At 39.2% G+C, this 15,685-nt stretch overlaps 1 long non-coding RNA gene across 1 annotated transcript in view; it reads left to right on the forward strand.

The window, feature by feature from the left end:
- Positions 1 to 5,739: 5,739 nt before the first annotated feature.
- LOC148107503 (uncharacterized) overlaps positions 5,740 to 15,685 on the forward strand; it is an 85,690-nt gene continuing 75,744 nt past the window's right edge. The window contains exons 1-2 of the long non-coding RNA XR_015722255.1: positions 5,740 to 5,829; positions 7,768 to 7,869. This is a non-coding gene — a long non-coding RNA (uncharacterized LOC148107503). The remainder of the gene's footprint in view (positions 5,830 to 7,767; positions 7,870 to 15,685) is intronic.

Here is a 15,685-nt window from a genome sequence, read left to right on the forward strand (position 1 = left end):
ATACTTTGTATGATTTCTAATTTTTAAAAAATTCTGATGGTCTGTTTATAGACCAGAATCTTGTCAATCTTGAGCCATACTCCATGCCAGCCTGAGAAGAATATGTATATTTTCCTCTTGTTGGATGGAGGGTTTTTTCGTTTTTGTTTTTTTGTTTTTGGCAGCAAAGCAAGGTTTTTTGAGTGATAGCAAAGTGATAGTATAACACTCCTGAAGAGGGAGGTGACCCAAAGCGGTTGCCACCAGAGTTTCTAAGTCTAGGGGTTTTTATGGGCTTGTTGGTGGGCTGTTTTAATCTGATTAACCCTCCCTGCACCTGTCATCCAACCAGGTTTTTGTCACCTATCAGATGGGAAAGTGTGGAGAGCTCTTTCTAGGGCAGTGTAAAATCCTTTTAAGGGTGGTTTCCTCTTGGGATGGGGTCCCTTGTCCCTGCCTGCCTGCCTTCCAATTGTCCTTCATCATTCTCCCCTCTGAAGAGGTAACTCTAGCTGCTGTTAGGAAAGAAGGACAATGACCACGCGAAACTACTTCCTGCTGATCAGGGGCACTGGATGGCAGCAGTCAGGGTTCCTTTCATCCAGATCTATCAGGGGGTCCCTTGTAGATGTCTGGTTTGACTTCCATGTGAGGCTCCATCTGAACCACCACCATTTGGAATTTGATGACCTTTATTCTGGAGGATATAAAGTGGGTTAGGGCATTTGGGAGGCAAGGCCCAAAGCACAATGCAAGACTGAGTACAGCAATGGCTATAATTGGAGTCCACTGTGGTTAGTCTACCTCAGGACAGAGACTTTAAGGAATATTCCCAAGCAGCTGCCGAAACTTCCTTTGTATCGGGGAAATTCCCTATCTTCTCTGGCCTGACATGGACTGCATATTTCCACTTTGGTGGAAAAAAACATGGTGCCTGCTCATCTGCTGACCTGATGAGGTTTAGAACCAGGAGTAATTCTATCTAGGTTTGCTGAAGGTCAAATAAGCTCAAGTTAAAATGGTGGTTAATCTTGTCTGTCTTAAAGTTTCCATGGGTTAAGAAAGTTTTGCTTGGATGATAAATGGGATTACATCTAGGTCTTTTCCAAATAGGATAAAGTACTAAAGCATTGATTACTGGTCATAGATTTGTGCTTTTAAAGGACTTTGGGTCTGTTGTAAAAAATGGTGGTTAATCTTGTCTGTCTCAAAGTTTTCTTGGGCAATTGTGAAGATAGCTTTCAAAGTCCCTGGTAAAGGAAATTTGGGTCTGTTGGTAAACATGATGCTGTCAACCCAAACTCAGGAAGAAAACACCAACCGTTTTCTTAGAAAGATTGAGAAAGGCTCTCATCTCCTCCAGTTCTCCCGAGGCCAAGATCATTCTTAAAGCCCAGATATTTGGGGGAAAAAAACTGCAAAAGTTGGTTGTTGGCCCCAAGGAGACCCTGAAAGATCTCTAACAAGCTGCCAGCAGGTCTTTTACAGTTGGGACCAAGAGGAGAGTGAGGAAGAGAAACTGAAGAGAAGTCTGAAGCGTTGGTTGTGGCCTTGCATGCCATTGTCAGCTTGGCCTCCCAAGGCTCTGTCACCAAATGCCATCTCTGGGGCTACCCAGAAGTGAGAATGCCCCCAATGGCAAAAACCAAGGCCCTATAACCCTGTCCCACTTTTGGAGGGGGACACTGGAAATCTGAATGCCCTTGGGGACCTCAATCTGTGAGGGCTCGTGTGGCCAGTGCCCCTGATCAGGGCTGTTGGGGTCCGGGGCTCTACGTGATGGCTCCTCTGTAACAGCTCACCATAGGGAACTCAGAGCCTCAGGTAATTTTGGATATAGAAAGAAAACCCGTCAATTTCCTTCTTGATACTGGAGCCACCTTTTCTGTTCTACTCTCTGCCCAGGGGGTACTCTCTGTTCAACCACAGTATTGTCATTAATGGCATCACTAGGCGCCCATAAGCCAAATTTTTTTCTTGCCTTCTGGAATGCACCTGGGGAGATCCAATTTTCCCTCACTCCTCTTAATGCCGAAGGGCTCTAGACCTCTCTTAGGTAGAGGTGTTAACTCTCATATCGATGCCCCTGGGCAGACTAGCAGTTGCTTCCTCTTAATAGAGGCTGATATTAATCCCCACATCTACACAACTCAGCCTTAAGTAGTTTGGGCCTTAACAGCAGTGCCCATTCCCATACACCTTAAGGATCCCACAAATTTTGCCGTTTGGAAAGGTGTTTGGGGCATAACAGGACACTGTCGCTCGTGGATACCAGGATATGGAGAAATAGCACGCCCCTTCTATTGGCTGATCGAGGACACCCAGACAGCCAGTACACATCTATTAATATGGGATCCAGAGTCAGAAAAAAGCTTTTAAAAATCTCAGGAGGGCCTTGCTCAGTGCCCCAGCTTTAAGTCTTCCTACCGGGAAGGCTTACAACTTGTATGTGACAGAAAGAAAGGAAATGGCCTTAGGTGTCCTAACCCAGGCCCAGGGGCCAGCTCAACAGCCAGTAGGAAGCTACAAAACTAACTCTGGGACAGGATCTTACTGTCTATGCCCATCATAGTATCCAAGGCGTCCTATCAACAGATAGCGGTCACTGGCTCACAGACAGCCCCCATAAATATTGCAGGACTTTTTTCTCTATCAGGGCCCGTGGTTAGTGGTCACGCCACTTCGAAGAATGAAGAGGGAGACCAGACAGAGTGGTGGGCAGCAAAGCAATGTTTATTGAGCGATAGTGAAGTAAGAGTACAAATCTCCCGAGGAGGGAGGGGACAGAACCCCAAGGAGTTGCCCTGGATGGAGTATTCTATAAATGTCAATTAGATCTATGGATTCAAAGTGCTGTTCAGTCAACTTTCAAATAAAAATGTATCACTTCAAATAGGCGCACATACCTTATAGCAAAGTACTTTCAATTTCTCCCTCTCGTTCCTTTAACATTACTGTCCTGCATTTCACTTACCCATATGCTATCATCATCCAGTAGTTTTAACTTGAACAGTTATCTACTGGATCAACTCTTAAGAAGAAAAATTAAAAATCTAACTTATGTTTTTACCTTCTTTGATGCTTTTAAAAAAATTTTTTTACATTGATCCAAGTTTCTGACATATATATATACATATACATATATATATATATATATATATACACATATACATATATATATATATATATATATATATATATATATATATATATATATATATATATTTTCCCCTCCAGGAAGAACTTACAACATTTCTTCTAGGTAGTTTTGTTTGTCTTAGAAAGGTTTTATTTCTCATCTTTGAAGGATAAATTCACTAGTTTAGAACTTGAGGTTAGTGGCTTTTTTTCTTTCAACAATGTAATATTTTATTCTACTCTCCTCTTGCTTGCATATTTTCAAGTGAGAGGTGCAGTTTTCTACAGTTTGAATATAATATACTTAGGTCTGATTATTTCATTTGTTATATTGCTTATTTATTTTATATTTGCTTTATTTTATCGGAGCTTTTTGAACCTGTGGTCTGGTATTTATCATTAATTTAGGAAAATTCTTAGGTATTAATATTTTAAATATTCTTTCTGTCTCTTTTTTTTGCTTTTTTAGATTTTATTTATTTATTTGACAGAGAGAGAGAGAGAGAGAGAGAGCAAAAGCAGGGGAGGAGAAGCAGGCTCCTGGCTGAGCAGGGAGCTGGACTCAGGACGCCAAAATCATGACCTGAGCTGAAGGCAGACACTTAATCAACTGGGCCACCAAGGTGCCCCTCAGATGGTCTTTTGCAGAAAAAAAGTTTTATTTAAAAAAAATTTTTTTTTAATTTTAATTTTTTTAAAAGATTTTGTCAGAGAGTTCGAGAGCGCACATAAGCAGGGGGAGCAGCAGGCAGAGGAAGAAGCACTGTCCTGCTGAGCAAGGAGCCTGGGGTCAAGACCTGAGCCCAAGGGAGGGGCTTACCCAGTGAGCCACCCAGGCACCCCTGTCTTTTCCTTTTGATATTTCAACTAACTGTATTTTACACCTTTTGAAATTTTCCACAGTTCTTGAATATTCTGTTTTGGTTTTTTTCTTGATTCTTTTTTATCTTTTCATTTCAGTTTTGGAAGTTTCTAGTGACATATTTTCAAGCTCAAAGATTCTTTTCTTTTCAATGTCCAATGTACAGATGAGCCCATCAAAGCATTCTGCATTTCTGTTACTGTGTTTCTGATTTTTAGTGGTTCTGAGTTTCCATCTCTCTACTTCTGTTACCTAGCTGTTCTTGCCTATTGCCTACCTTTTCTGGTAGAGTCCTAAACATATTAATCATCATGATTTTAAATTCCTTACCTGATAATTCCAAATCTGTGTCCTGAGTCTGGTTCTGATGCTTTGTCTCCTCAGTTTTTCCTTGCCTTTTAGTTAAAAGATTTATTTATTTATTTGAGGGAGAGAGCACCGCCTGGGCAGTGGGAAGGTGTGGAGGGGCAGAGGGAGAGAATCTTCAGACTCCTCGCTGAGCACGGAGCCTGAGGGGGGACCTGATCTCACTTTGTGTGAGACCAGGACCTGAGCTGAAGAGTGGGAGGCTTAACCAACTGAGTCACCCAGCCACCCCAACGTGCACTGTAAATTTTTATTTAAAGTCAACTACGATGTATAGGTAATAGAAACTGAAATGTGTAAGCGTTAACTACGAGGCTTTATGCTAATGTGGTTAGGAGCTGGAGTTTGTTTCATGTTTGCTCCAGCTGTAGGTGTCAAGAGCTTCAGCTTCCTCTGCTGTCGTTGTTTTTGCTCCTCCCCATCCCGCTTTTGTCTGTTTCTCCAATAACTCCTCTTCGACAGTAGCTTTCTTGTAGCTCCTTCAGCTGATATCCTGGAGCTCCGTTGCGACGATGGTAAGGTGTAGGGCAGGGGAAGGTTTCTGCAATGTTGCGGTTAAAACGCAGTCTTTCCCTAGACCCGTATCCCTGCACGGAGGGAGACCTTCACAAATACCTCTACGCCCTTTTCCCCCCTCCCCCTAGGTGGGACGGGAAGGCTGGAAGGGAGTGGAGTTGGATAAGTGCTTTTCCCAAGATAAGGATTTATAGTCTTTTCCCTTTGTTCTGGAGAAAAACTCAGGCCATATTTCAAAATGACTCCTTTTTCCTTCCCCTGCTAGAACCGTGAGGGGGCTTTTCTTGGATCTTCACTGTGAGAACCTGGTGGAGTTGCTGGGAGTAAAACATTTAAAGGTGTGGGCCCCCACAAGACTGCACCCTCAGGTGTTCTCACTCTCAAATTAGTCCGGACTCAGCCTCCAGCAATTCACTAAAATTACCCTTTAAGTGTTTCTGCCAGTGTATGGGTCCAGCAACTTCTAACCCAGCAGCTCTCGGATGTGATTCTCTGTACTCACCTCATCTCTCCAGGTTTGTAGCAGTTTGCCCTGTGACTTCAGCTCTCTAATGGATCCAAGAAAAGTAACTGATTTCGTTTGTTCAGCTTTTTTCTTAGCGTAAGAATCAGAGTCACTATTTCCAAACTTTTTACATGTCAGAGCTGAAACTGGAAGTTGAATATCTTTTTTATAAATAAAAACGTTAAGACTTTGTATTTAACAATTTCAGTGAATATAGACTTTTCACAGTTTCTAGGTCAAGATGATTTTAAAATAAATAAAAGTGAATATATTGAAAAGTAGTCAAATCTTCTCCAGAGGTTCATTTTACTTGTAGATCGTAGCTCCGCCTTGTCACGTTTTCCTCCACGTGTTTCTGATTTGGGGCAACGCTCTTAAGTAAGACTTACTGACGTGGTTGGGAGGGGGCAGGAAGACGCCGGAAAAACCGCTGAGACGCGTCTTTCTCTCTTGGAAGCGTAAGGTAAGCGGTGAGGAACGAGGCTGAGATAAAATGAAGAGTTGGGATTGTGGAAATGAATTATGTTCTTTCTCAGGCCCCCGTTATTCCTAGTTGAGTAGGCTGTATAGAAAATAGGAGTGGGAGGAGTTTGGGGGATGTATCAAGGGTAAGACCTTGCGACGTGTGAGATTCATTTTGTTCACCTTGTGAGAAATCTCACTTCATTTGCGGTGGCTAACACCGTTTTCAAAGCCTTTGTGTCATATTCATCATCAGAGAAGGCTTAGCCTATTCAAGATTTGACCGTCTTTTAAAGACCTACTCTGTGGCAGTTTGCCTCCACTAAAGACGAAGGGTTATACATTAGCATCTGGGATGTTAGATCATGAAATCTTTTTTTTTTTTCTTTTAAGATTTTATTTATTTATTTGAGAGAGCTCGCTCGCATGTGTGTGCATGGGGTGGGGGGATGGTTGGAGGGAGAGGGAGAAGCAGACTCCTGGCTGAGCAGCGAGCCCTAAGGACACCCGGCTGATCCCTGGACTCTGGGATCATGACCTGAGCTGAAGGCAGAACTTTAACCAGCTGAGCCACCCAGGCGCCCCTATATCATGAAATCTTGAACTCTCTCCACCCCACTCGCCCCCCCTGCAGTTAACAGGTGATATCCCTGAGCTTTCTTTCTGAAGAGCATACTATAATCTAATTTGGAAGGCAGGTAAAATGCTTTCACAAACATTAATGCTTAATTGGCAATGGATAGCTCTTGACAAAGTATCACTCAGAACACTTTTATTTTCTTAAAGAACTCTGTGTGCTAGTTATCTATTGCTGGTTTTAAAAATTCCCCTAAATATAGTGATCTAAAATCACAATCTTGTATTATCTTTCATGGTTTCTGTAGACCAGAGATTTGGAAAGGGCTCAACCAGGCGGTTCTTTCTTGGGGTCTGTCGAGCAGCTGTGGTCATCTCAAAGCATGCTTTGGGCTGGAGGATCTGCTGTGAGGTGGCTCACTCAGTTGGCTGGCAATTTGATGGTGGCTCTTGGTGGCAGAGATCTCAACTTCTTCCGCCTGGGTCTCCAGTGGGTAGCTTGAGCATCCTAATGGCATAGTGGCTGACTTCACCCAGAGTAAGCAGTCCAAGAACCCGAATACCCAAAGTGGACGTTGTAGTGTTCTTTATTACCTCACCTTGAAATTCACTCCCACTACATTCTCTTGGTCAGAAGTAGCATAATTCAGCATAGGAGAGTGTTAAATAAGGGCATAAATTGCAGGAAGTAGGATTATCAACAATAGCCAAATTATGGAAACAGCTCAAGGGTCCATTGACTGATGAATGGTTAAAGAAGATGTGACCTATATACACAACAGAATATTACTCAAACATCGAAAGATTCAGATCTTGCCATTTGCAACCACGTGGATGGAGGTAGTGTATTATGCGAAGGGAAATAAGTCAGAGAAAGACAAATACCATATGATTTCACTAGTGTGGAATTGAAGAAACAAAACAGGTGAACATAAGGGAAAAAGAGAAACAAACCACGAAAGACTCTTAACTATAGAGAACAAACTGAGGGTTGATGGAGGGGAAGGGGATGGGCTAAATGGGTGATGGGTATTAAGGAGGGCACTTGTCAGGTTGGGCCCTGGGTGTTATATGTAAGTGATGGATCACTAAATTCTACTCCTGAAACCAATATTACACTATATGTTAATGAACTAGAATTTAAATAAAAATTTGAGGGGAAAAAAAATACCATAACAAAAAGTAGTCTGATTACTAGTCACTGTTTGTGGTGGGTCTAGATACTCACATTTTAAACATGAACTCCTGTTTGTTTTTGATGCTGATTATCAGGATTGGAAAAATACTGTGCTCTAATTCTTTCTAAAGCTACAAAATCTGAAGTGTGAAACCTAATGCCTACATAAACACTTTCTATTTTCAGGATCTTAAATTCTCTGAACTGGGGAGAAGAAAGGAATCATGGATCATCAAGGATAGCTTGGAAGCTCGCTACTGCTTGAATACCTATTTCATGTTTTTAAAGGTATGTAATAATTTTTATCATTTTAAAATGTGTATATTTTAAATTACTTTTTTCCAAACAATAGTTCCTTAGAAGTAAACCTGTTATTCACTGTTTTTTTAATGCTTCTAAAATTATTTCATGTTTATATAGTTGCAATAGTCTAATGATCTAAATTATACTTTTGTTTTTCTCTAATTTTATTCTTAAAAACTTAAGGGGAAAATATTTCTCTGTAATAGCAATGTGAAAAGTTAAAGCCATCTACTAAAATCCAGTTCTGTGTCTTTTGAGGAGATAGCCTATATCTATAGGAGATAATCTATATCTATATCTGTGTTTTGTGTGCAGTAAATTTTAAGGTTAGATTCGGTCATGCTATTATGGGTCTCACCAAGTTAAACATGCTTTGTTTTTTAGCTGTATTCTTTCATAGCATTAGCCTTTAATAAGCTGCATTCACTGCAGATCTCCAAAAGGAGGCAATAAGAAGCAGCATTTCCCAAAGTTACTGGATCATGGAACTCTTGGCCCTGAGGACATTTTGCATTGGTGCTTCATGAAACCTACTTTAGGAAGTGTTAAATATCTTATCTTGCCCACATCTTCTCTTTATATAAAGTGTAGTATTATCAACAGTGTTTATGTTCGAATCTTTCTCCATGACTTCCTGCAGTTTATTTCCCCTTGCTACAGCGGCATGCTTGTTTTTTAATGTGGCCGTTACCCAACTACGTACAAATCTTCAAATAATCTTCCAGTTTTTCTTAGGATCAAAACCAATCTCTTTAACAAGCTATTGCATAGTCTGGTCCCTTCACGTGTGCCCCCTTTCTCTACATTCACACTGACCTTCTCTCAGTGTCTACTTGATATGCGCTTTCCACCCCAAGGGTTTTTTATTTGTTGTGTTTTCTGCCTAGACCCCTCTTACCTTCCCTTTGTACCCAATTAATTCCAACTGGTCTTTTGTATCCAAGCTCAAGTGTTACTTGAGATTTCCCTCACTCTTCTTACTCAGTCAAAGCCCCAGTTATAAGCGTGTTCTGCCCTTTGCAGTACTTTGCAGTATTTTGTGTTTATCTGTGTTATTGATTACAGTCTGCCACAATAAATTTTAAGCTACACTCAGGCAAAGGCTAATGCCTCAGCTGGGGTTGCTCCATCTCCTAGATATTGTACTGCTAATTAGCACTAAGATATTAAAGTGCAATGTTATGTTTTTTAATAACTTAAAATAACTTAAAAGTTATTCTTATTTGAATCTCTTATTATCCAAAATATTCTTATTATCCAAAATATTCTTCTCAGTTAGTAAATGCATAGTATTTGTCAACTGCTTTCTTTAACAACTAGGAGTCCCTACTGTCACCAGGTAAAAAGGGCAAAAGCTCCTCGGAGCATTACTTGTTAGGCTGAGGCCAATCTTGAGATGAAGAATTTATCGTTTTTATTTGCATGCTATCTTCAGTGAAGCCATCAAAGCAGTCTTCTTCATTACCCCCTTATCAACACCAATATGTATTCATTCAATTAACTATGTCTAGGAAACTATAAAATGTATAATATAGCATTTAGTAAGAAAGTACAGCAAAGGAGCTGCCATCCTGTCCCACAGAAACAATGGAGAAATTACTTATATTATTTTTGCCAGGCCTAGGAAAAAGAATATTGGAAATAAATCTGAAGTAGAGCATTGTGAATGATGATGGTCTGGAATGTGTAGGAGAAACTGGATAGAGTAGCAAACCTGTTTCCAAGAAAAGTGCCGCAGAAATCCTGGAAATAATCCAGTGGTAAAGCACTTTTGAGCTGGGTTGGCAGTTTCATCAGTGATCGAATAGAATCTGAAAGGACTAGCATGGTGGTGTGGAAGAAATGCAGCAGTAGCAAAAAGTAATACCACGTTGGTACTTTGTTGTTACTGTTGGATTTCAGACTTACTGAACTATACAGCTTGCCATGAGGAGATGACTAATGTGTGTTCCCCAGTTTCATTTAATATGCTCTTCTTGTACTTTATTTTGAATAACCGCATCTTTTAATTTAAAGCAGAATCAAAATTGTCTTATAAACAGAGATGTCAAGTTCTTGGAATTTATCTGTGGTTGTGCCTATGGTATTGAGCCAGTCATTATGTATCTCTCTATTTTATACCAGAAGTAAGCACATTTATTTAAAAATTTCACCAGAGAAGATTCTTAAAATTCTGTTAGATTTTTGAAATGGAAATTTTACATATCACTTCTGTAAATTGTGACAATGAGACAGTATATATTTGTAAAGGACCTATTAAATATGGCATTCTGAATAGTTTACATAAGCTGTATCTGTTATAATATTCAAATTATCAGGTATAATTAATGTTATTGTTTTTAGTGTAAGTATGCTATTTTGTTGATTTCATACCCAAAGGCAGTTTCTTTATTTTCATGCATTGTTGCAAAGTAAATTATGATTTCCACTACCATTTCTCCCCACTAAACTCTCATTATTCATTGCTGTAACATAGAAACTAGATTGCCCTACTCAGCATCATTTCCTCCATCTTCTATATGGCCTTCTTATATTACAGAAATAGCCTCCCACATATTACACTTTGAGACTCCCTGGCCGCTGGGGTTCTATATGTCTTCAGTTCCTCCAAGCAGATATACCCTCAGAAAATTTGGAGGCATAAATGAGCAATGAGCGTGGCGCAGTACCCTAAAGGGAGAGGGGTTCTTCTGGCAGTATGTTTGAGGAAACAAAAAAGCCTTTGTCCTGGAGCAGAACAAATGAGGGGAATGTCTCAGGAGAGAGGATTAGTGACCATATCCTGTAGGTCCCTGTAAGTGATTAAAAGCCTTTGGTTTTATTTGGAATGACACCGGAAGCCACTGGAAGATTTGGAAGGAGGGACGTGTAAATGTAAATGATTTACATTTTAAAGAGTTTGCCTTAGCTGAAATGTTGAAAAGAGATTGTAATGTGGCAAGGATGGAAACTGGAAGACCAGTTAGAAGATCACTGGAATAATCCAAAAGGGAGGGGCTCCTGGGTGGCTCAATCCTTTAAGTGCCTTCAGCTCAGGTCAAGATCTCGAGGTCCTGGTATTGGCAGAGTCAGGCTCCCTGCTCAGCAGGGAGTCTGCTCCCTTTCCCTTTGCTCCCCCCCTCCCTGCTCCTGTTCTCTCTCGAATAAACAAATAAGATGATGGCTCTAGTTGGGTTAGCAATGTGTGGTGGTCGGTGTTCTCAGATCTTGGATCGATTTTGAGGGCAGTGCTCAAGGGATTTCCTGAATTTTTCTCATTCCAGATGAAGGATGGGTCTTAACACCAGGCAACTCTCTTCTTCTAATGTATCAAAGAGGAAAAGGGCTCTCCCCTATAAAATACTGTCCATAGGCAAAGGAGGTCACCCTTTGAGAATTATTGAGAAATAATTGGCAATGTGGATGTTCTAGGTGACTTAGGTAAGAATAGTTTTGGTGAAGTTGAGCATAAAAGACACATTTAATAGTTTAAGAAAGAATGGGAGGAGGGCAATTGAGACAGTGTAGACAATACTTTCAAAGAATTATGCTCTAGGAAAGCAATATAGTGTTACCTGGCAACAAATAGAGGAAGTTCTTTTTTTGTTTTTTGTTTTGTTTTAGAATGGGAGAAATAACTGCATTTATATGTTAATAAAGAAATTTTTTTGATGTTATACAGACAGAATTGCTAGAAAGATGTCTTTGAGTAGTAAAGAAGAGATAGAAACCATTATTCGTGTGGATGGTTTTAGATGGCCGCAGAGCTAGGTCAGGCAAGAAGGCCAAGCATGTAGGTACAGATGCAGATAGAGATCTCGAAGTGCTCCTCTGATTGCCTCAATTTTATCAGTGAGGTAGGACTCAAGGCCAGCAACTGAAAGTGACTTTGGGGTAATTATTGGATCAATTAATAGTTAGGTGGTAATGAGATAGCTCTCAGAAGGTTAGTTCAGGCTGAATTGGGTCTCCAGCCAATGCCTGTGAATGACTGGATATAGAATAGGGGAAGGTAAGTAGAGAGAATTGAGTCTGAATTTTGCTAGGAGGATACCAGTAAGAACTAGGCAGGACATCAGGACCCCAATCAAGAAAACTGGGGCTGAGAGTAAGTACTGACTGCAGCAGTGGATGGGATCTGGAAAATACTTAGAAAATCAAGGCAAACTAGGAGGGAGCACTGAATAAAGGAGACACTCAGCTTTGTGTGTATGGGATACAGAGAACCCATCCCAGGATTAGATCCTAGCAGAAACACTAGCCCCCCATTCTACTTCTAATATTCTGCTCAAGTATAAGGAAAGCTGAATGGTCATGTGGAAACCCTTTGTTGCTGGAGCCTGAGATCAGTGGAATAAACAGAAAATTGCAGAATTCAGCTCATTTTTAGTCTATTTACATAATGCCAAATGATGGAATCCTATCAATTATGTTAATGTTTTGTCCACACAAGCATGTAAATTTGAGCAAATAGCTCAGTGTTAGGCTTATTCAGACATGGTTCTGATATCTCAAAATAAGACAATAATTTCTAAGTGAAGCAGATAGTAAAATGTTGTGATAATATGCTCCTTTTAAACAATTCAAATGTTTATGTATGCTGTAGCATTTTATTCTGTGAGGAATATTCTGTTATATTAGATGCGATGGCTGTGTGATAGAAAAGCAAAATATCCGAGACCACAAAGCGGTAATTGATAGATTCAGAACCCAATTCTGATTTTGATTCAGTGAACACTTATGAAGTTTCTATGTGCCAGACACCTGCTGGGCAGTTTGCTTTGGCCTCCTTATTTCCAGTCCTATGCTTTTTCTAAGAAAAACAAAACAAAACAAAAAACCACACACACACACACAAAAAACCCAAACCAAAACAAAAACCTGAGAAAGCTTCTGTCACCAAAAGATTTTTTCTTCATGCTAGATAATGTGCGATAATGCTCACACCTTATATTTATCAATATACTCCTATTACTTTTACTAATAAGTGATTTCAACTTAAATCTGCAAATATTTTCATTAGAAGCAGCTATCACTTTTTCTCCTGCAGAATTCTAATGCCCATGTTGCAACTTTTTTTGTTTGTTTAAAATATCAACTTTTTAAACAGTATATTATAAAAGGAAGACTATTTTCAATTTGTCAAAGAGAAGTATTGGTAGTGTTGGTATTATGGCAATTAATATCAGTGAATTTACGTCCTGCCATTTCTCCAATGAGTACTCAGTTTTTTACTTCAGGCTTGTGTGCATAACAGAAAACTAAGAGGTGGTAAGAAAATTTTGTCCCGTTTGCACCTGCATTCATCTTGTAGGCAGGTGTTTATAGCTACTTGAAATGAGTGTTCAGATAATATGATGCATTTTGTCATCCCTATGCCACAGCGAGTAATCAGACTCAAGAAAGAGATCTCCGCTTAAAGAAATCTGTCGATGAGTTGACAAAGTTGATCTCTATAAAGAGCTAATGGGTGTGACTATTCAAGTGCTTGCTTGGGAGGGCATTATGAAGACAAAATTCCTAACCATGCCAGTGGCATTGCAGGCTAAAGCTTCAATTATTTACTGTACCAGGATTTTAAGATCAATATTCCTTTAATTTATACAGTTTGGAAGCAAGATAGGACTTTATGTAGCAGTATTTCACTCTACCATCTGGGGAAGGTTGTTTTTTAAGAATATATATGACTATTTGAAAATTCCGTCATGATGTGTGAAACTTGGAATGGGTGATAATAAAACATATATATTAAAGTTCTTTCTTTAGGAAACATGGGACTAGAAACTGGTATGCTGGTTCTAAGTGTATTGATCAAAGTCTCTGATTTTCCTTTGCCTAATCTTGTCGATTTTCTGAAACCTAAATGGCTTCTTAATAGAGCAGTGCAAGTACCAGTGGGCATAGTTACTTTAATAAAAAGCAAACACAGTAGAGAAAATCCCAAAGGAATTTTCAGAGACTCTTATTTAAAAGCTGATTTTTGGTTAAAAGACCCTAGCAAACTAGAATTGAGTGATCGCTCAGTTCCATTGCTAAAAAAAGATAATTTTTATTATTTAAAAAAACTAAATACTTTTGATGGGGCTGCCCCCACTGCTTCTACCGTGTGCCTTTAAACTTTGTATACTATTTTACATTAATTTTATTTATTTTTTGAATGAACAATACTTTCATATGTTTCAAAAATTAAAATAGTATCAAAAGGTATACACTGAGAAGTTTTGCTCCTATCTCAGTTTCTTTCCATCCCCAATAAGGGATATTTTCTTGACAATATTTGTATGGCATCTCTAAGCTATCTGGGGATACAGCCCTTCTCCGCAAAGGAAGATCCATTACAAGTCAAGTAAAGTGTTAAAGTGTCCTAGCTAGTTATTTCATTGAATAATTACCATAGTATGCAGGCAAAATTATAGAAAGTATCAATGTTTTTCTTTTCCCTTTTGGTCTGCATAAAGACACAAACATATCCTCTCTAACAAAGGGAGAAGTCCATGTCTCTGGATTTGTAAGTAAAATGAAATGTATACATGAAATGAGTCAGTAGTTGAAAGGGAGAAGACAAATCAGACAAGATGGTCCCCATGGAACTGACTTCTTTAAGAAAAATGACAAATTAAAAAAAAATCTAATGTGTCTATTCAATAAGATTCAAGGTGATCTTGCATTTATACAAACAGAATTAGAAATTAGGAAAGCTTTATTTCTGGTAACTCATGGTTACTGAATTTGAAAAACCATTTGAGTCATTTGAGCCACATTTGATACCATAGCAAAGTAAGTTGGTGAATTAGTTTCTTGAGCTGTTCTTCTAGCAGAGAACGTAGAGGAAGAAAGTAAAACAATAGGGTGTAAAGGACATGGAGGATAGGTCCAGAAAATCATATATAGGTATAATAAAAAATACATAAAACTCTCTCCCAAATGTGCTTGAATCTAATAGCCTCCTGAACACTGACGTAAAATTTCTGCTTCCTAGTCCACTATGCTGGGGTTTGTACTTAGGTATATTTATTTTTCAAAATAAGAACATTAAGTGATTTTAATGATATGGAAATTTTGGGAAACACTGCTACAAATAAAAAATCTAACTTCAAAAGAAAATGCAAAAATAAACACATATACACTTATTATTTGAGGGTTGAAGAAAAGACTTATCTTCATAATAAAAGGGTCCATAAAATACCAAGCAAAGTTAATAAAATGTGACATATTCTAGCAAATTGAATTTCAAAAATAAAAGGGAACTCCTTTAAGTGTCCAATCAGAAAAACTTATAAAAGACAAAAATCACTTGTCATACCTCTCTTCAGCAAAACTGAATGCTGGAAGATGAGGAAGAAATGTCCACACAGTTACGGTAGGAAGAATATATTCCCTGGAGAGCTATTGTTCATTGGAGGAATGAGAAAGACCTTTGCAGATGAGCCGCTCAAAGTGTTTTATGTGCTTACCTCTCCTGCAATTATTATATAAAGAAATTTAATTAAAAACTAGAGGAAATCCCAGAAAGGAGAGAGACACAAGGGGGAGCCCCCGAATCTGTGTATAAACTCTTAAATCCTTGGCTGATTCTTGACCTGCATGCGTGTGGAACAGGACTCCATCCATCTCGCACCCACCACCCCCCGCCCAGCCTCTCCCTACCTGCCCCAGAGAAAACAACAGAGCTGCACAGAGATTTTTAGCAGCTCTCTGGATTCTGGGAAGGTAGAGTTTGCAGTTTGATTCTTGCCAATTTAAATGGTATTTGGAAAATACTTCAGACTGTCCATGGAATCTGGAAGGTCATAGCTTAGGAGTAAAAACCACGTCTCAAGTG

Source organism: Ursus americanus, chromosome 29 (assembly GCF_024610735.1).
Source record: "Ursus americanus isolate L20-20 chromosome 29, mUrsAme1.1.p, whole genome shotgun sequence".
NCBI classification, from domain to species: domain Eukaryota; kingdom Metazoa; phylum Chordata; class Mammalia; order Carnivora; family Ursidae; genus Ursus; species Ursus americanus.